This window comes from Pelophylax lessonae, assembly GCF_965119305.1.
Source record: "Pelophylax lessonae genome assembly, chromosome: 8".
Taxonomy (NCBI): Eukaryota; Metazoa; Chordata; class Amphibia; order Anura; family Ranidae; genus Pelophylax; species Pelophylax lessonae.
The window spans coordinates 175,049,517-175,070,770 of record NC_138775.1 but is presented as its reverse complement, the minus strand read 5'-3'; the positions used below and the strand labels follow the sequence as shown (position 1 = coordinate 175,070,770).

At 45.7% G+C, this 21,254-nt stretch overlaps 1 pseudogene across 1 annotated transcript in view; it reads right to left on the bottom strand.

Moving 5' to 3' along the window:
- LOC309561866 (RNA-binding region-containing protein 3-like) overlaps positions 1-15,040 on the bottom strand; it is a 111,297-nt pseudogene extending 96,257 nt beyond the window's left edge. The window contains exons 1-4 of the transcript XR_014226211.1: positions 14,876-15,040; positions 13,211-13,258; positions 9,401-9,516; positions 6,501-6,581 (exon numbers count right to left, since the gene is read on the bottom strand). The product of XR_014226211.1 is annotated as an RNA-binding region-containing protein 3-like (transcript). The remainder of the gene's footprint in view (positions 1-6,500; positions 6,582-9,400; positions 9,517-13,210; positions 13,259-14,875) is intronic.
- Positions 15,041-21,254: the final 6,214 nt, after the last annotated feature.

The window sequence follows — 21,254 nt, the reverse complement described above, 5'->3', positions numbered from 1 at the left end:
TCTGGGATCACAAAAAGTGAATCCGTCTTGCGAAACGAGTCTGTCGTTTTCAAGTATACCCTGATTGCCCGGACCACATCCAAGGAGTGTAAAGCAAACTCCCGAGGATGACTGGGCTTAGGACACAGGGAAGGTAATACAATTTCTTCATTCAGATGAAATTCTGAAACCACTTTTGGTAGGAAGGATGGATTCGGACGAAGAACCACCTTATCTCTATGAATCACCAGATATGGTGAACGACAAGATAATGCGGTCAGTTCTGACACCCTGCGTGCAGAAGTAATAGCCACCAAGAAGGCCACCTTCTGGGACAACGTGGGTAGAGGAATCTCCCTAATATCTTCAAAGGGAGGTTTCTGAAGAACCGACAACACTAAATTAAGATCCCAGGGGGGTAACGGCGCGTGCACTGGCGGAGCCAGATGTCGCACCCCCTGGATGAAGCTCCGCACCAAGGAATGAGTAGCCAAAGGCTTCTGAAAGAAGATGGCTAATGCTGAGACCTGACCCTTGATAGTACTCAAGGCCAGTTTCTGCTCAACCCCTTGTTGCAGAAAAGCCAATATTCGACTAATCGAATAAGACCGAGGACGGAACCCCAAAGGTTCACACCATGCAATGTAGGACTTCCATGTGCGATGATAAATCTTTCTGGAAGTCGCTTTCCTTGCTTCAACTAGAGTAGGAATAACTGAAGCTGACAAACCTTTGTCCTTCAGCACCTGGGTCTCAATAGCCAGGCCGTTAAAGCCAGCGATCGTAAAGCAGGATGGAAGATCGGTCCCTGAGACAGTAGATCCTCTCTGAGCGGAAGTCTCCACGGGACGTCTGCCACCAGTCTGACCATGTCGGCGTACCAAGCTCGACGAGGCCAGTCCGGAGCTACCAGGATTACTGGGATTCCTTCCTCCTCTATCCTGCGTAGAAGTCTTGGCAGTAACGCGAGAGGAGGGAAGGCATATATTAGCTGGTATTGCCCCCACGGGGCGATCAGTGCGTCTGCGGTTTCTGCTAGAGGATCGCGGGAGCGAGCCACGAATCTCTGAACTTTCCTGTTGAATCGTGAAGCCAACAGATCCACATCCGGGGTGCCCCACCGTAGGCACAACTGGTGGAAAACGTCTGGATGGAGGGACCATTCCCCCTGATCCAGGGTCTGACGGCTGAGATAATCTGCCTGCCAATTCTCCACCCCCGGAATGAACACCGCAGAGATTGCTGGAACAAATCGTTCCGCCCAGCGAAGAATGCAAGCCACTTCTTTGGCCGCTCGGACACTCTTGGTGCCCCCCTGGTGATTGACATAAGCCACGGCCGTGGCATTGTCCGACTGGATCCGAACCGGGCTGCCCTGGAGCTGCTCGGTCCAGTGAATCAGACAAAGTCTGATCGCTCTCAGTTCCAATACATTTATCGGTAACCTGGATTCTTCCGGGGACCAAAGTCCCTGGGCAGATAACTGACCAAGAATTCCTCCCCATCCGGATAGACTGGCATCCGTGGTCACTATCGTCCAATATATTGGCAGAAATGACTTTCCCTGGCTGAGCATTGGAGACCGAAGCCACCAAACCAGAGACTCTCTGGTCTGTTTGCTCAATCGTATCTGATTGTCCAGGGATTCCGGATTCCGATTCCATCTGAGAAGAATCTCTTGCTGAAGAATTCGGGTATGGGACTGGGCAAATGGGACTGCTTCGAATGAAGCCACCATCAACCCCAGAACCCTCATGCAAGTCCGAAGGGAAGACCAGCTGTTGGACAGTAACAACTGGACTGCTGATTGAATCTTTCGGAGTTTCCCTACCGGAAGAAAAACTCTTGTCCTGACTGTGTCTAGAATTAGACCCAGATATTCGAGCCTCTGGGTGGGAACCAGAAATGACTTTTGCTGGTTCACCAGCCACCCGAATTCCTGTAAAGAAATCATAGTAATTTCTATGTTTTGTAGCAAGGTCTGAGGAGACTCTGCATGAAGCAGAAGATCGTCTAGGTTACCTAGAATCGATATACCTCTTTGGCGCAGAAGTGCCAACATTGGGGCCAACACCTTTGTGAAGACCCGCGGAGCCGTGGCGAGACCGAAAGGTAACGCCACAAACTGATAGTGGTTCTCCTCTACGGAAAAGCGTAGAAAACGCTGATGTCCTGCGAAAATGGGAATGTGAAGATAGGCGTCCTTGATGTCTATGGACCCTAGGACATCCCCTGGATGCAGGAAGGCTGCTACCGTGCGAATGGACTCCATTCTGAATCTTCTTATGTTGACGAAAGAATTGAGTGCTCTTAAGTCCAGAATTGGACGCACTTTGCCCTCTTTCCTGGGTATTGTAAACAGGTTTGAATAAAACCCTTGAAACCGTTCTGTCCAAGGAACGTGGACTACCACTCCTTGTTGTAGTAAATCTGTGACTGCTCTCCGCAGATCTTCTAAACGATCTGCGGATAGACGGATATTGGAAGGGAAGAATCGCGCCGGTGGGAGAGATCGAAACTCGATCTTGTACCCTGACCTTATGACTTCGCAAACCCATTTGTCCGGGATTCTGGAAAGCCATGGATCCGGGAACCGGCGAAGACGTCCCCTCTACCCCAGTTATGGGTGGGGGCGCACCTTCAGGCTTTGGATGGTTTATCTTCAGGTCTGGAGGGGGCGGGCTTTTGCTTGCCCGACCAACGACCCCTGACGCCTCCTGCAGGAGCTTTGGAGGACTTAGTTTTTTCACCCGCTGGACGAAAAAACCTCTTGTGAGCAGAAAAAGAAGGCCCTCGTCTTTGACGAGTTCCTCTACCTTTAAAATTTTGCGGTAAAAAGGTGCTTTTTCCACCGGTGAGATCCTTAATGATCTCATCTAAGTTGGCTCCAAATAGACGCTCTCCTGAAAAGGGGATATTAGCCAATACTTTTTTGGAACCTTGGTCGGCTAACCAACCTTTTAGCCACAGTGTACGCCTGAGAACCACTGCTGAGACTGATGCTCGCGCCATTAATGGAGTGGCGTCTAACGCCGCATCACATACAAACTGTAACCCCTGTATCATTTGTTCCAACAAATCTGATACCGCCTGAGGGACTTCTTCTAAGTCCCGGCGTAACCACTTGGTCCATTCAGTTACAGCCTGCGAAACCAGACCAATAGCAATTATTGGTCTGAAAGCTGATCCAATCAAGGAAAACATGGTGCGAGACATAGCTTCTATCTTGCGATCCACTGGATCTTTAAAAGACGGAGCGTCTTCTAAAGGAATAACCGTGGCTTTATTCAATCTAGCAATAGGTGAATCCACCACAGGTGGTTCTGTCCATTTCTTAATAAGGGTTTCCTCAAACGGATAACGCCTGTCAATGCGTTTAGAAATATTAAAAGTGCGTTTTGGCAGACGCCATTCTTCTTCGATTGGATTGCCAAAACATTTGGGCAATGGAAAAACCTTCGCCACTTTGATGCGTTTTTTAGTCCCAAAAGGGATCTCAGTTTCAGCTATTTCTGATGGAATACCCTGTAACCTTAAAGTCTCTTGAACAGATATAATGAGTGCGTTTACCAACGCTTCCTCTCGGGCTATGGCGGATGCCGAAACATCCTCCTCACTGTCTGAAGAGACAGGACCCGAGACACCAATACCAGATGAAGTACCTGCAACTGCAGAAATAGGCTCAGAGTCTGAATCCCGAGGTTTCAGATAATAAGGGGTTAGGCGGGGGTCGCTTTCTTGCGCCCTGTCCCTGACAAGCCACTTCCACCCGGGACACAAAAGTTTCCATAATAGCTGACAAAGATTCAATTGTCAATGGGGTGCTGGAGGATCCCGCAGACCCCTCGAGGGGATCCGGAGGAGATACATGAGTGGCAGGGTCCATGTTAATACAGGACACCTTTGCCAGCAAAACAAAAAACTTTTTCTTTTTTTTTTTTTTTTTTTGTGTGTCTCCCCCTAGCGCAATAGCGCCCCTCAGAGTACCTGCTTCTCGATCCCGGAGAGAGAGAGAGAGGGACCCCCAAGGCTCACCAACCGATGCAGTGCAGTTTCCAACAAACTGCAGTCAGCGTCTGTCTTACACAGACTGGAAGGAGCTGTTTGCTTTTTCCCGGGCAGAAGGCGTGGCTCCGCCCCCTGTGTACGCCTTCCGGCGTTCCCAGCCCTCCACGAGGTAGCTGGGCTCACAAAACATGGCCGCCCCCATAGAAGAGACATAAGACTCCAAAAACATGGCGGCCGGCGTGACCTGAGGACATACATGCATTCGGTCTACGGCAAAATGGCGGCGGACCGCCGATATCGTCTTCCCAGCACATCCACCTGCACTCTGCTACGAGGTGACATATGGATCTACAGAGATACACTGCACATAAGGTAGGATTATACCTCCTATGTCTGCTGTAATGTTACAGTCTGCTGGGTAGAGTGTTAGCTCTTGAACCAAGTCCACTTCCCACAAACACATGCTGTATTACAAGGGGGACTTGTAAGTATCAGATATATACTGACCATATATGGAGGGGCCCATAATATATACTGCCTCATAATGAGGAAAAAAGGGAACGTTTACTCACCATACCGAACCGACAGGCACCCTCTCTTCACAATACCCTCTCCACCGGGGTGGGGGTTTGTGGACGCCTCGACTCTCTGGTACCTGGCGTCCAAGCGAGACTTTTAACTCGCAAAGTCAGTCCCTTTACTGGGACTCCGTCGCGGCCGACCCAGCGCACTGGTCTGCACGCGCTCGTAGGCAGAAACCGGGGTGACCACTGGATCTCAACATCCAGCCCGTCGCCCGGCCCCGCATACTTACTTGAATATGTCGCGGCCGACCAAGCGCAATGCCATGGTCTGCGCGCGCTCGTAGGCCGGCTGGGGTGACCACAAGTGTCGCCCAGTCCGGCATTTTTGCTTGAAGATCTCACAGGAAAAAACACTGGAGAAAACTACCTAAAAAAATGTCTTTTTCTTAAAGAAAAAAAGTCTTGCCAGGACCAAAAGATCCCAGCAAGGAACTTAGGTCCTTACTCCTGACTAGACAGAAAAAAACTGATTCCCTGTAGCAGAGAGAGGGAGGATATACCCTCAGGGACTGCCCCTAAGGTGGAGCCAGAACGTTTTGTCTTTCTGCCTAGTCCTACTCCTGCGGAGACAACATAACCCAGCTCTTGAGAATCAAGAAGACTACGTCTGTCAATGAGCGATAGAGAAAGTGCGATAAGTTGTAATGGAATTAGATGTGTAATTTATGCTCCTAGAACGCCTGAAGGTGCTACTTGGATGTTGGGCCTCTGTATGTAACCAGGCTGTGCACATATGGTATCGCCATACTCAGGAGGAGTAGCAGAATGTATTTTGAGGTGTAATTGCAAGTATGCATATGCTGTGTGTGAGAAATAACATGACAATTTTGTGCAAAAAAAAAAAATAATAATTATATATATGTATTTCTTCATTTTTCAAAGAATTATGGGGAAAAAAATTACAACTTCCAAAAAAGTCACCAAGCCTCTTACTAAATAGCCTGGAATGTCTAATTTCCAAAAAGGAATAATTTGGGGGGAAAATTGTACTGTCCTGACATTTCAGGACCTCAAAAAATGAGATAGGCCATTGGTACATCAGGTGTGATTAGGTGTGATCAATTTTCAATTACTGGCACCATAGGTTGTAGACTATTACTTTCACACAGACTAAATAATATTCACTAATTTGGGTTATTTTTACTGGCCGAGGAGTCGCTTGCCAAGCAGCTTTCTGCTTTCTACCTAGATCTGTTAAAAATGGATTGTCCTAAGGTAGAAAGATTATGGGACTCATGGAAGGCGGATCTACCTGATTTGGATAGGGAGAGTTGCCTTGAGGATAGCGTTAGCTTATTGATCTCCTCGAAAGATAAATTGATACAGGTTAAATTTCTACAGAGTGTAGTATACCCCTCCAGAGGATGCGCAGAATATATCAACGATCACAAGAGTGTCCCAGATGTGAAAAATGAGGAGGGCACATATATTCACATGTTCTGGACCTGTTCAGTTATACTTCAGTATTGGACTGAGGTTTTGGAGCACATCATCTACCGCCTCTAGCTCTCACTTCCTCTTTCCCCGGAGCTTGCTCTGTTGGTAATCCTGGATAATGTGCAGAGGCCTAGGTGCACCAAAACCCTGCTAAATTATTTGTTATAATCTGCCAAGAGGGAAATTATTCTGAAATGGAATGCCCCCCCCCCCCAAAGGCTCATAAAAGAAGGTGTTTTTTTTTTTTCTTCTTTCAAAATTTCGCTCTTTTTTCACTTGTATAACAAAAAAAGGAAGGGGTGAAAGTGACCTATATTGAAGAGGTTAAATAACCATTTAAAAAAAAAAAAAAAATTTTGGCCGAGTTTCAGTTCAACTGCCGAGAGAGACCTTATTTTAATTAAGGCAAGCATACACATTGCAATACAAATGCTCTACAAAAGTAATCAAAATAGTAGATGTTACATATAAGTCAAACTTCATAACGCATACCCATGATTTGGAGCTATTCCTCGCTCAATGGAAACCTGGCTTGGAAGCTTTGAGTCTTTACATTCATCAGCTTTCTCTCCACTGTTGAAAGAAGACAAGAAATTATTATAAAAAGACAGATGTTTTTGTAACATAGGAAATTATACACTGTTGGATGGTCCAAGAATTGTCTGTGACCTCCAAGACAGAATTTTATCGAGGCACAGATCTGGGGGAAGGGTACAAAAAAAAAAAAAAATTCTGCAGCACTGAAGGTCCCAATGAGCATAGTGGCCTCCATCATCAATAAAATGGAAGAAGTTGCGAACCACCAGGACTCTTCCTAAAGCTGGCTGCCCGGCCAAACTGAGCAAACCGGGAGAAGGGCCTTAGTCAGGGAGGTGACCAAGATGTCACTCTGACAGAGCTCCAGCATTTCTCTGAGGAGAACCCACCAGAAGAACAATCATCTCTGCAGCACTCCACCAATCAGGCCTGTATGGTAGAATGGCCAGACGGAAACCACTCCTCAGTAAAAAGGCACATGACAACCCGCCTGGGGTTTGCCAAGAGGCATCTGAAGGACTCTTAGATCATGCATGAGAAACAAAATTCTCTGGTCTGATGAAACAAAGATTGAATGCTTTGGCTTGAATAGCAAGCGTCATGTCTGGCAAAAACCAGGCACGGCACATCACCTGGCCAATACCTTCCCTACAGTGAAGCATGGTGGTGGGAGCATCATGCTGTGGGGATGTTTTTCAGCAGCAGGAACTGGGAGACTATTTAGGATTGAGGGAAAGATGAATGCAGCAATGAACAGAGACATTCTTGATGAAAACCTGCTCCAGAGCGCTCTGGACCCGACAGGGGCGAAGGTTCATCTTTCAACAGGACAATGATCCTAAGCACAAAGCCAAGGTAACAAAAGAGTAGCTATGGGACAAAACTGAATATCCTTGAGTGATCAAGCCAGTCCCCAGGATGTACCTGGTTTCAGGACTTATCTGTGCAACTTTAGTCACATCCTCAGGTACTAGACAACTCTATGGATTTTTAGCTATTAGCTTTCATGTGGCTTAATGATTTCCACAGAGCAGCACTGCAGGATTCACAGACCCTGGCTGTATACATTTTGCAAGATACACCGCACGATTCATCCTTGCAGCCATGTACCTCTAGGCTATCTCTCCAGTCTCCATTGCAATGGGATTTACCAGTAAGACCACATCTATGGCAGTTTTTGCTGCATAACGTTTATCGGTCACTTGCCGTTGTATCGTTTGTTCTGCTCTGCTCTACAGCTGCGTGGTTCAAACGTCACCTATTGATGTAGGTGTTGTCAATGACTCCACTTTGGGTCTATCTGCTCCTGACCTTCAAACTGTATGCTTTAAAGCCACATTTATTTTCATCTGGACTTGAGAAGATACTGAAGACTGTGGTCATTGCCTTGACTTAATGATGATTAACCAGCAACCTGAGAAGGATTTGATTCTACTAAACTTTATGCAGTGAGCCAAAAGGTACCAAAGTGTCTGCAATCAGCCAGCCAGACGTAACAGGATTTGTAATCGTCCTGGGGTCTGCCTTGAGCTGATTTCTCGGTTTCCCACCTGTGTTAAAGAGCTGGAGATAACATCTTAAGCCGATATGACCTTCCCTTAGTTCCCTTTTACATTTGTGCAACCTAAAAGTCGTGTGATTTTACGGCAAATTATTTTGCTCCGATTTTGATTGGACTTAAAGAAATGCCTATGTCTCTGGCCCTCAAATCGCATCAAGATCAGTCCAAAGTAGTGCAGGGACTACTTTGAAGTCACTGTGACTTGAAGTTGCACCGATATGCATGGTACTGATTTGAAATCATGAGGTATGACATTGTCATGCGACTTTGCAGTCCCAAGTCACAGGACAAAGCGCACAAGTGTAAACGGGGCCTAATAGAGGGTCAAGGCTCTTTGGTAAGAGTCCATCTTTACTGGTGATGGCAGTGATTTCACTTGGTGGAGATTTTACATCTGATCTTAAAAGTGCAAGAGTATCTTCACTTGTTATCATCCCGTTTGAATGTTTAGTCTATGAAAGAGACGGTTTACATTCGGATTTTCATTATTTACACACGCTCATTTATGTGGTTTAGCGCAACACTTCCATTGTATATTTTTTTATTATTGTGATAATATCTCTTGTATTGCATCGCATACTAGCTCATTATGAAATACTTACCTTAGAATGAAGCCCCGACACGGACCCTAGGACACCGCTGTGGGAGCTGACATGATCCCTTGGCGTCTCTTCCGGGTTCAGCGGCTCCGGCGCTGTGAGTGGCTGGAGCCGCGATGACGTCACTCCCGCGCATGCGCGCGGGAGTCATTTTTCGGCACTTCCCGGCAAGGAACGCTGAAGGTCCGCCAGACCTTCAGAGCGCATGCGCCGCTCGCGTCAGCGGCTGCATGCAGTGCAAATATCTCCTAAACCGTGCAGGTTTAGGAGATATTAATTGTACCTACAGGTAAGCCTTATTTATTATAGGCTTACCTGTAGTTAAAAGTCACTGGGCAGGCAAGTAAAAAGATAAGTGTGGGGGGGACTGGATTTTTGTCTTACCGTAAAATCCTTTTCTCTGGTGTTCATTGACGGACACAGCTCCAGATCTTCTTTGACCCTAGTGTCCTACAGAGAGCAGCATAACCCAAGGGTCAAAGAAGATATGGAGCTGTGTTCGTCAATGAACAAAAGAGAAAATATATTTTTATGTGCGTAAGTGGAGGTCATGGAAAAAACAATACCCTTGTACTGCTGTCACCTACAGTGCATGTATGTTCCAGAGCAAAATACCAGCAAGATGAGCACACATTATTTCTATAGCTTAGTCAAGTTTTACTCTACAGAGAGAGCAAAAAAAAAAACACACAAACCTTTTCTTTTTTTCAGAGAAAGATGGCTGGTCTGGGAGGTGAACGTGGTTCTCCTTAGCATATTCAACCACAAGGGTGTGACCCAACACTGTGAGCTGGTGAAGTACTGAAACAGCCTGTGAATGAATGGTGTGAGGTCATTTCAGAGTGCTTGTATGTTTTAAAAATAAAATTAAACTGCATGAAACATTTATCTGCTTGCGATAAAATTTTAGAGACTTTAGGAGAAGTCCAAAAAAAAAAAAAACCTGTTGAATAATTCGATATTCTATAAGAGGGAAAGTAGGCATTTTTCTTTATTTCCATAATAATGGCTGCAAATTTTTTTTCAAGGTTGATGCTCTTCAACTTACCTTGCTAAGCCAACTACACATCCTATAGAAAACCTGTACTGACAACATTGCTGACCTTCTAAAATGCCACTTGCCTAGCTGGCTCAGCCCTCAATGCTGTCAGTTTCCATGCACCTGCCCACACATCACTACTGGTCCTGTTGAGATTTACAGTATCTCACAAAAAGGGAGTACACCCCTCACAGTTTTGCAAATATTTTATTATATCTTTTCATGTGACAACACTGAAGAAATGACAGTTTGCTGCAATGTAAAGTAGTGAGTGTACAGCTTGTATAACAGTGTAAATTTGCTGTCCTCTCAAAATAACTCAATACACAGCCATTAATGTCTAAACCGGTGGCAACAAAAGAGAGTAAACCCCTAAGTGAAAATGTCCAAATTGGGCCCAAGGAGTCAGTTTGTGTGGCCATCATCATTTTCCAGCACTGCCTTAACCCTCTTGGGCACGGAGTTCACAAGAGCTTCACAGGTTGCCACCGGAGTCCTCTTCCACTCCTTTATGACAATATCACGGAGCTGGAGGATGTTAGAGACTGTGCCCTCCACCTTTCTTTTGAGGATGCCCCACAGATGCTCAATAGGGTTTAGGTCTGGAGACATGCTTGGCCAGTCCATCACCTTTACCCTCAGCTTCTTTAGCAGGCAGTGGTCATCTCGGAGGTGTGTTTGAGGCCGTTATGTTGGAATACTGCCCTGCAGCCCAGTCTACAACTGGAGGGTCTCATGCTCTGCTTCAATATGCCACAGTACATGTTGGCATTCACAATTCCCTCAATGAACTGTAGCTCCCCAGTGATGTCAGCACTAATGCAGCCCCAGACCATGATACTCCCACTGACTGTAGGCAACACACACTTGTCTTTGTACTCCTCACCTGGTTGCCGCCACACACGCTGATAGCATCTGAACCAAATAAGTTTATCTTAGACTCCTCAGATCACAGGACATGATTCCAGTAATCCATGTCCTTAGCCTCTTTGTCTTCAGCAAAATGTTTGCGGGCTTTCTTGTGCATCATCTTTAGAAGAGGCTTCCTTCTGGGACAACATCATGCAGAACAATTTGACGCAGTGTGCGGCATATGATCTGAGCACTGACAGGCTGACCCACCACCCCTTTAACCTCTGCAGCAATGCTGGCAGAACTCATACGTCTATTTCCCAAAGACAACCTCTGGATATGACACAGATCACATGTACTCAACTTCTTTGTTCTATTTTGGTGAGGCCTGTTCTGAGTGGAACCTGCCCTGTTAAAGCGCTGTATGGTCTTGGCCACAGTGCTGCAGGTCAGTTTCAGGGTCTTGGTAATCGTCTTATAGCCTAGGCCATCTTTATGTAGAGCAACAATTCTTTTTTTCAGATCCTCAGAGTTCTTTGCCATGAGGTGCCATGTTGAAGTTACAGTTACCAGTATGAGAGAGCGATAACACTAAATTTACCACACCTGCTGCCCATTTACACCTGAGAACTTGTAACACTAACGAGTCACATGACCCTGGTGAGGGGAAAATGGCTAATTGGGCCCAATTTGGATATGTTCACTTTGGGGTGTACTCACTTTTGTTGCCAGCGGTTTAGACATTAATGGCTGTGTGTTGAGTTATTTTGAGAGGACAGAATATTTACACTGTTATACAAGCTGTACACTCACTAATTTACATTGTAGCAAAGTGTCATGTCTTGAGTGATGAGATAGAATAAAATATTTACAAAAATGTGAGGGTGTAATAACTTTTGTGAGATACTGTAGGTGTCTGAGGATGTAACCACAATGCACAGAAGGGGACACAGGCATCCACAATTCTGAAATGTTAAATGCCTAAAGTGGTTAGAAAAGCTATCAGCTTTTTTTTTTTACCCTAATGCATTCCCGGTAAGATAAGAAACACCCACTAACTGTTCCTCTCCATTATCCCTGAACACTTATCTGTGTCCTCTCACAATCCAGCTCTCTCCCCAGGCTGCAGCTCCCTTCACTTCCTGGTCTCACAAAACACACAGGCAGCAGTGGAGCCGTAGGCTCTTGCTGTGCTCAATCAACCTCTGTGAGGAAGAAACGGGGCCATGGCAAAGCCATGTTGTGTCTATATGAGCGCACACAGCTTGGCTAAGGAGTGCTCCCGCACATATGTCCAAAAAGCACAAGGCTTGCTATAGGGACACCTGAAGAAAAAAAAAAAAAAGGTTAAAAAAAAAGGTTTAGGCTGCCAAAAAGGGTAAGGGGCCCCTTTGTGCAATATCACTGCACAGAGCAGGCAAGCACATAAACCTTGATTTTAATTTAAAAAAAAAATAGTCTTTAGAATTACATTCTGATGGAGGCTGTAGTGCCTCTGCAGAGCAAAGCTAGGACAAAGGAGCCGTTGAAGAGTATGTATTACATCTCATCTTTAGCAAGAAACTCTTGTCAGGGTTTTATCCACTTACCATCCAGGTCAATTTTGACATTTCTTACATGCTTGTTAAAAATCAGCATTTTTGTGCTATAAAACGACTTTTAACCTTCAAATGTTTTATATTTTATGAAAGCAAAGGCCCTGGAGAGTAATACAGTGGCTTTTGCAATTTTTTTTATGTCATACAATATTTGTGCAGCCATATGTCAAACACACAGGAAAAAAATACACTTTAGTGCACACTAGCACAAATATAATATCAATAATATTTTTTTGCTAAAATATAAAAGGGAGTATTGCTTGAAGTAAATACCAAATATGTCAAGATTCAAAATTGCGCACATCTGTGAAATGGCGACAAACTGTTGTACCTAAAATTATACATATTCAATGCTTTAAAAGCCCTTACAGGTACCATTTTAGCATTAACCATGAGCTCTGGTACTAGAATTTTTGCTCTCACTTTGCAGTTTAAGGCAATACCTCAAACGCGTGGTGCAATCACCAATTACCTATGTGGGACCTATGTGCGTGTTGCATTTGCAGGTTAGCATGGGGAAGGTGGAGGTGGGGGGGGTCAACTTTTATTGCTTTCCCAAGGGGTGAACACCACCCGTTGTGACAGCTTTTGTAGTGACAGGTACCCATTACAGAGAGATCGGAGGCCTATTGAACACGACCACTCTTCTGCCCTCCAAGGCAACTCATCAAATAGATCTGTTTTATCAGCTGCTTGACTGGCAGTACTTGCTAGGGAAATGGCACCAAAACCTCAAGTGACAAAACTCACCGCTTGTGGCTTCATTAGTCACAGCTATAGAGCCGCTCGGATCACCTTTACCTGAAAATCTCCGGCTTTAAAATATGATCATGGCTGCAGCAATTTGAACCAAATATAAAAATCAGAATCCTTCATTTCATTCACAATTTTCTCTTCTGCCTGTTTGTTCCAGAATAGTGTACACTATGGTATGCATTGCTAACACACTTCATATGATGCATCCACTAGTTAGTCCTTGAACAAGACGTGCAGCATAAAAAAATATGAAATAATACCTTTGCAGTAGCAAATTAATCTGGGTATGTTACGAAAGCCACATGCTTCTGAAAAGAAATAAGAACAAAGACAGAAAGTTTAGACCATTGACAGATCTGATATTACATTTTTAGCATTGCCTTTCTGATCACTGGTAATTTCACCTTATTTCCAGCACAGACTAGTAGGTCCAGGTCTATACTCTTGCCAGTTATTTTCTTTACTGCATTGTTTGGTCAACACATGACAGGAAGGTAATTAAATCTTATTTTAAGCCCTTTATGCTGATCTGTGTTCAGATGTGTCTGAAGAACACTGTAGCCACAGAGCGCGCCCGATATGTGCCGCTGGGGGGGGTTCTGGGAGGACCATGCTGTAGCCGTCTTTTAGCTAATAGCACAGTCGGCAAGTGGTAATAAATACAGGGCGTTCTCTGATTGGATGAGGTGTAGATCAGGACATCACCACCCCTTCACCTCATCCAATCAGAGAATGTCTTGTATTGTTTAACCACTTGCCACCCGCCCTATAACAGATTGACAGTGGCAAAGTGGTTGTACTATCCTGACTGGCAGTCATATGACGTCCAGCAGGATAGAGTGCTTTGTGCTCCCCCAGGGGGTGCGCAGAGCGGCGATCGGTGCTGTGTCACTCTGACACACCGCATCTCCGATCTCGGTAAAGAGCCTAATGACATAGGCTCTTTACCATGTGACCAGCTGTGTCCAATCACAGCTGGTCACATAGTAAATAGGAAGTGCCGTTGATCGGCTTTCCTCAGTTCGTACCTGACAGGCACGAGTAGAGGAGACCCGATCTGTGGCTCTCCTGACAGGTGGGGGTCTGTGCTGGTAATCAGAGAATTGGGATGCCCACCCATGTCCACAAGGGATGGCAATCAGGGCTCAGGGACTCTTTCAGTGCCCTCCCCATTAGAGCTGCCCATGATTGCCATCTATCAGTGCCGCCCACCAGTGCCCATAATTCTAATCTATAAGTGCCGCCCACCAGTCCCCATTATTGCCGCCTATCAGTGCTGCATATTAGTGCCTCCTCATCAGTGCCTCCTCATCAGTGCTCTGCGCAGGAAAAAAACGTATTTACAAAATTTTATAACAAACAAAAAAAACGTATTTTTTCAAGCTTTTCGGTGTATTTTTTTATTTGTGTATCAAAAAAGAAAAAACCTTCCGGTAATCAAATACCACCAAAAGAAAGCTCTATTTGTGGGGGGAAAATGACATAAATTTGGTTTAGGTACAATGTTGCATGACCGCGCAATTGTCATTCAAATGCAACAGCGCTAAAAGCTGAAAATTGGCCTGGGCAGGAAGGGGGTGAAAGTATTGAAGTGGTTAATATGAAAAAAAAAAAAAAACACATTCTGTAAATGGTAGCGGTGGCCAGCGAACCTCTCCATGTGGTCACTATGCAGCTGCTCAGGCACTGGACCCAGAAGACTGCGGTGATCAGTGGAGGAGGGGCATTTCCAGCTTCCCCAGGGATCCCTCAGGTAAGTACACTGTGCCAGGCTGGACCAATGGAACTATCCAATACAAATCATACCAACATATCAGCTTCAATATTATTTATTCCTAACCGGAGTGTACTAGTATTACACACAGCGATCACTGTACACATGGAGCACACAGGGGCTCATACACGGTATCTGTGCTCCCTCTTACCAGGCTCCCCCTCGTCCTCCCACAACACATGCGCACACTGCATGCTCCGCTCTTCTCCAGCAGCTCTCTCTGCTCCTGGGGACTCAGCTCAGCAGGGAGATGCCGAACCAGCAGCGTCCTCCTTCCCCCCGCATCCATCTCTCTATCACTCAGGCTACAAACACAACTTCCGCCCAAACAGAAAGGATTTCTTCAGGAAACATCGAGATACTTGAGCCGTCCTCTTTTGTGTATAGAAGAGAGCCTGTGTGTGGACACGTGCTAGGGAAACCTATTGAAACGGTTGCGACTAGTTCCTAGCCAGTAGAAGGACCCTGTCCTTTCTCAGGGTAGGATATAGCTTGCTCAGTGTGAGTGAGCTATTTCCTATCCAGCTAAAGGACCTTTTAGCCCCCTAGTGGTCAGGTCCTGTATAAGGATAGGAACTATCCAACTCACATTGAGAGAGCTAGTTCCTACCCAGCTAAAGGACCTTTTGGCCCCCTAGTGGCCAGGTCCTGTATAGGGATTGGAACTAGACGGTTCACAGTGAGAGAGCTAGTTCCTATCCTGCGAAAGGACCTTTTTCTCCATAGTGGTCAGGTCCTGTTAAAGGATAGGAACTAGCCAGCTCACAGTGAGAACTCTAGTTCCTATCCACTTAAAGGACCTTTATACCTCCAGCTAAGAATGGTCCTTTACAGGGATAGGAACTAGACGGTTCACAGTGAGAGAGCTAGTTCCTATCCACTCAAAGGACCTTTATACCTCCAGCTAAGAATGGTCCTTTACAGGGATAGGAACTAGACGGTTCACAGTGAGAGAGCTAGTTCCTATCCACTTAACTACTTGCCGACCGCCGCACGACTATCTACGTCGGCGGTCAGCCCCTCACAGGTAAACTGACGTAGGTCTACGTCGCTTGCTTGTGAGGGTCTAGGGAGCGAGCGCGCGCTCCCGCGTGGTCACGGACCCCCCCGCGCGTGTGACCGGCGGACTCGATGTCCGCCGGTCACTCTGCGATCGGCGGGGGAGAGGGAGAAAGTCAGGCGGCTTGTGTAAACAAGCTGCCTGTCATTCTCCCCTGTGTATGAATGATGATCATACGGTTCTACTACGTAGAACCGTTGATCACCGTTCATACATCTGAAGCCACAGCCAATCAATGTAGAAAGCACGCCCCTAGGGACACATAAAGCCCCTCCCTTTCAAAAAAAGTTAACACCTTCACTGCCAGTGTATTTTTACAGTAACAGTGCATATGTATAGCACTGATTACTGTAGAAATGTCACTGGTAACCCCAAAAGTGTCAAAAATGTCAGTCAAGGGTCCGATCTGTCCACCGCAATGTCGCAGTACCGCAAAAAAAATCGCAGATCGCCGCCATTACGCGTTAAAAAAAAAAACAACAAAAATGACAAAAATCTTTCCCTTTGTTAGTAAACGCGATAACTTTTGCGCAAGCCAATCAAAATACGCTTTTTGCGATTTTTTTTTTCCAAACATAGGTAGCATAAAACAAATTGGCCGAAAATGTTAAAAAAATTTGATTTTTACATTTTTTTGGGGGGGAATTTCATATAAAAAAATGTGAAAAATATTGTTATTTTTGCAAAATTTACGCTCTTTTTTTGTTTATAGCGCATGATCAAAAAATCGCACAGGTGATCAAATACCACCAAAAGAAAGCTCTGTTTGTGGGAAAAAAAGGATGCCAAATTCGTTTAGATACAGCGTCGCACGACCGCGCAATTGTCTGTTAAAGTCACGCAGTGCCGAATCGCAAAATACCCCCTGGTCAGGAAGGGGGTAAAAACTTCCGGGGCTTAAGTGGATAAAGGACCTTTATACCTTCAGCTAACAATGGTCCTTTACAGGGATAGGAACTAGCCAACTCACAGTGAGAACTCTAGTTCCTATCCACTTAAAGGACCTTTATACCTTCAGCTAACAATGGTCCTTTACAGGGATAGGAATTAGACGGTTCACAGTGAGAGAGCTAGTTCCTATCCACTCAGAGGACCTTTATACCTCCTGCTAACAATGGTCCTTTACAGGGATAGGAACTAGATGGTTCACAGTGAGGGAGCTAGTTCCTATCCACTCAGAGGACCTTTATACCTCCAGCTAACAATGGTCCTTTACAGGGATAGGAACTAGACGGTTCACATTGAGGGAGCTAGTTCCTATCCACTCAGAGGACCTTTATACCTCCAGCTAAGAATGGTCCTTTACAGGGATAGGAACTAGACGGTTCACAGTGAGGGAGCTAGTTCCTATCCACTCAGAGGACCTTTATACCTCCTGCTAACAATGGTCCTTTACAGGGATAGGAACTAGACGGTTCACAGTGAGGGAGCTAGTTCCTATCCACTCAGAGGACCTTTATACCTCCAGCTAACAATGGTCCTTTACAGGGATAGGAACTAGACGGTTCACATTGAGGGAGCTAGTTCCTATCCACTCAGAGGACCTTTATACCTCCAGCTAAGAATGGTCCTTTACAGGGATAGGAACTAGACGGTTCACAGTGAGGGAGCTAGTTCCTATCCTGCGAAAGGACCTTTTTCTCCATAGTGGTCGGGTCCTGTTAAAGGATAGGAACTAGCCAACTCACAGTGAGAAATCTAGTTCCTATCCACTTAAAGGACCTTTATACCTCCAGCTAAGGATGGTCCTTTACAGAGATAGGCACTAGACGGTTCACAGTGAGAGAGCTAGTTCCTATCCACTCAGAGGACCTTTATACCTCCAGCTAAGAATGGTCCTTTACAGGGATAGGAACTAGACGGTTCACAGTGAGGGAGCTAGTTCCTATCCACTCAGAGGACCTTTATACCTCCTGCTAACAATGGTCCTTTACAGGGATAGGAACTAGACGGTTCACATTGAGAGAGCTAGTTCCTATCCACTCAGATGACCTTTATACCTCCAGCTAAGAATGGTCCTTTACAGGGATAGGAACTAGACGGTTCACATTGAGGGAGCTAGTTCCTATCCACTCAGAGGACCTTTATACCTCCTGCTAACAATGGTCCTTTACAGGGATAGGAACTAGACGGTTCACATTGAGAGAGCTAGTTCCTATCCACTCAAAGGACCTTTATACCTCCAGCTAAGAATGGTCCTTTACAGGGATAGGAACTAGACGTTTCACAGTGAGGGAGCTAGTTCCTATCCTGCGAAAGAACCTTTTTCTCCATAGATGTCGGGTCCTGTTAAAGGATAGGAACTAGCCAGCTCACAGTGAGAACTCTAGTTCCTATCCACTTAAAGGACCTTTATACCTCCAGCTAAGGATGGTCCTTTACAGAGATAGGCACTAGACGGTTCACAGTGAGAGAGCTAGTTCCTATCCTGCGAAAGGACCTTTTTCTCCATAGTGGTCGGGTCCTGGTAAAGGATAGGAACTAGCCAACTCACAGTGAGAACTCTAGTTCCTATCCACTCAGAGGACCTTTATACCTCCAGCTAAGAATGGTCCTTTACAGGGATAGGAACTAGATGGTTCACAGTGAGAGAGCTAGTTCCTATCCACTCAGAGGACCTTTATACCTCCAGCTAAGAATGGTCCTTTATAGGGATAGGAATTCCTAGTTCCTATACTACTAATTAAACTTTATTGATTGCAAGTTTTCCAGCAAATAAAGGGAATGATTTTATCTTTTGTGGAGCACAAGACGGCACTCACTGAGATCTGAGCACGTTACACACATAGACCTGCTGCAGGCCTTGTGGCTCATGATCACTGGATGCTGCTGGGCCAGGTAGGGAGATTTACTTGCACCCACCTTTGTAAAGCTGTAGCAGTGTGGAAAGCGGGGTACCACACATATGGGGGGGGGGGGGGGATTTGCAGCAATGTGGAAAGTGAAGGACACTGGAGAAAACAGAGTGGGCAATATATAGACCTGTGGAAGGTTGAAGGAGGATATACGACACTGTGATTACATACATCACCCATCTTCATGTCATTGTTTTTTAATAAAAGTCACAGAAACACTAAAACATTGTTAATGTTAAGATTTTAGTTTTTCTCTTTATATTCTCTCAGTATAATTTTATACCTAGAATGGTTTAGTTCATGGGTACTGGTCTGATTTGTTTCTAACGCCAATACAGGGTGATTTTTACAGGGAGTCCCAGTCGTGAGTCTTGGGGTAGTGAGAAAAGGTGGAATGGCTGTTATAAGATTTACTGTATAACATCCATTGCATCTGTTTTATTTTAGACTTTAATAAACGGGAAGCAATGTTGCAAATATCACCAGAGCAACATGGAAGTTGGGAACCAGCACAAATAGTGCAAACTCCCTACTTTTGTCATGACCTAATGTTATAAAATTGGCGCACACTAAGACTGTGCCAGTATTAGGCGCCATTTTTGTGAGCTCCATCTTTAAAATTCCCCACAAATGCCCTTTGACCTTACAACTGTGCGGTCAGTACTCTGTGACAATTCACTCATACCCAATCTTTATCAGAGCTGTAGAAACTCCCGGCTGTCTGTAGACCACCTGTGTGGAAAAAATGGATTTTTGTAAGAACTTACCGTAAAATCCTTTTCTCTTAAGCTCATTGACAGACGTAGTCTTCTTGATTCTCAAGAGCTGGGTTATGTTGTCTCCGCAGGAGTAGGACTAGGCAGAATGACAAAACGTTCTGGCTCCACCCTAGGGGGCAGTCCCTGAGGGTATATCCTCCCTCTCTCTGCTACAGGGAATCAGTTCTGTTTAAAGCAGTACAGAGAAATTAACCCAACCCAACTCAATGATAGAGGGGCGGGTACTACGTCTGTCAATGAGCTTAAGAGAAAAGGATTTTACGGTAAGTTCTTACAAAAATCCATTTTTCTCTATCGCTCATTGACAGACGTAGTCTTCTTGATTCTCAAGAGCTGGGACATCCAGAAGCAGTGCCACAAATGAGGGGTGGGATTGACAAAATCAAATCCAATCTAGTAGGCCCAACCGGTGCCAAACTAGAAGTTTTAAAGGCTCATTATAAACAAAGAATGAGACTAAAAGAAAAAATTTTCCAACGGAAAAAACCCTCGAGGTAGACCACTGGTCTCCTCAAATTGCGGCCTGCAAAACCTTGCGGCCAAATGAGGCATCAGACGATGCCATTACATCAATTTTATAATGTTTAGAGAAGGTATGCACCGACGACCAGGTAGCCGCCTTGCACACCTGGACCACTGACGCCTGATGGCGAAAGGCCCATGACGCACTAAGTGCCCGAGTGGAGTGCGCCTTAACAGGGAACGGGGGCTCCCGACCCTTAATAGAATAAGCCTGCACTACCGTCTGTCTGATCCATCTGGAAATGGTCGCGGCAGATGCAGGCAACCCCTTCTTGGGTCCATCTGGGATCACAAAAAGTGAATCCGTCTTGCGAAACGAGTCTGTCGTTTTCAAGTATACCCTGTTCGCCCGGACCACATCCAAGGAGTGTAACGCAAACTCCCGAGGATGACTGGGCTTAGGACACAGGGAAGGTAATACAATTTCTTCATTCAGATGAAATTCTGAAACCACTTTTGGTAGGAAGGATGGATTCGGACGAAGAACCACCTTATCTCTATGAACCACCAGATATGGTGAACGACAAGATAATGCGGCCAGTTCTGACACCCTGCGTGCAGAAGTAATAGCCACCAAGAAGGCCACCTTCTGGGACAACGTGGGTAGAGGAATCTCCCTAATATCTTCAAAGGGAGGTTTCTGAAGAACCGACAACACTAAATTAAGATCCCAGGGGGGTAACGGCGCGTGCACTGGCGGAGCCAGATGTCGCACCCCCTGGATGAAATTCCGCACCAAGGAATGAGTAGCCAAAGGCTTCTGAAAGAAGATGGCTAATGCTGAGACCTGACCCTTGATAGTACTCAAGGCCAGTTTCTGCTCAACCCCTTGTTGCAGAAAAGCCAATATTCGACTAATCGAATAAGACCGAGGACGGAACCCCAAAGGTTCACACCATGCAATGTAGGACTTCCATGTGCGATGATAAATCTTTCTGGAAGTCGCTTTCCTTGCTTCAACTAGAGTAGGAATAACTGAAGCTGACAAACCTTTGTCCTTCAGCACCTGGGTCTCAATAGCCAGGCCGTTAAAGCCAGCGATCGTAAAGCAGGATGGAAGATCGGTCCCTGAGACAGTAGATCCTCTCTGAGAGGAAGTCTCCACGGGACGTCCGCCACCAGTCTGACCATGTCGGCGTACCAAGCTCGACTAGGCCAGTCCGGAGCTACCAGGATTACTGGGATTCCTTCCTCCTCTACCCTGCGAAGAAGTCTTGGCAGTAACACGAGAGGAGGGAAGGCATATATTAGCTGGTATTGCCCCCACGGGGCGATCAGTGCGTCTGCGGTTTCTGCTAGAGGATCGCGGGAGCG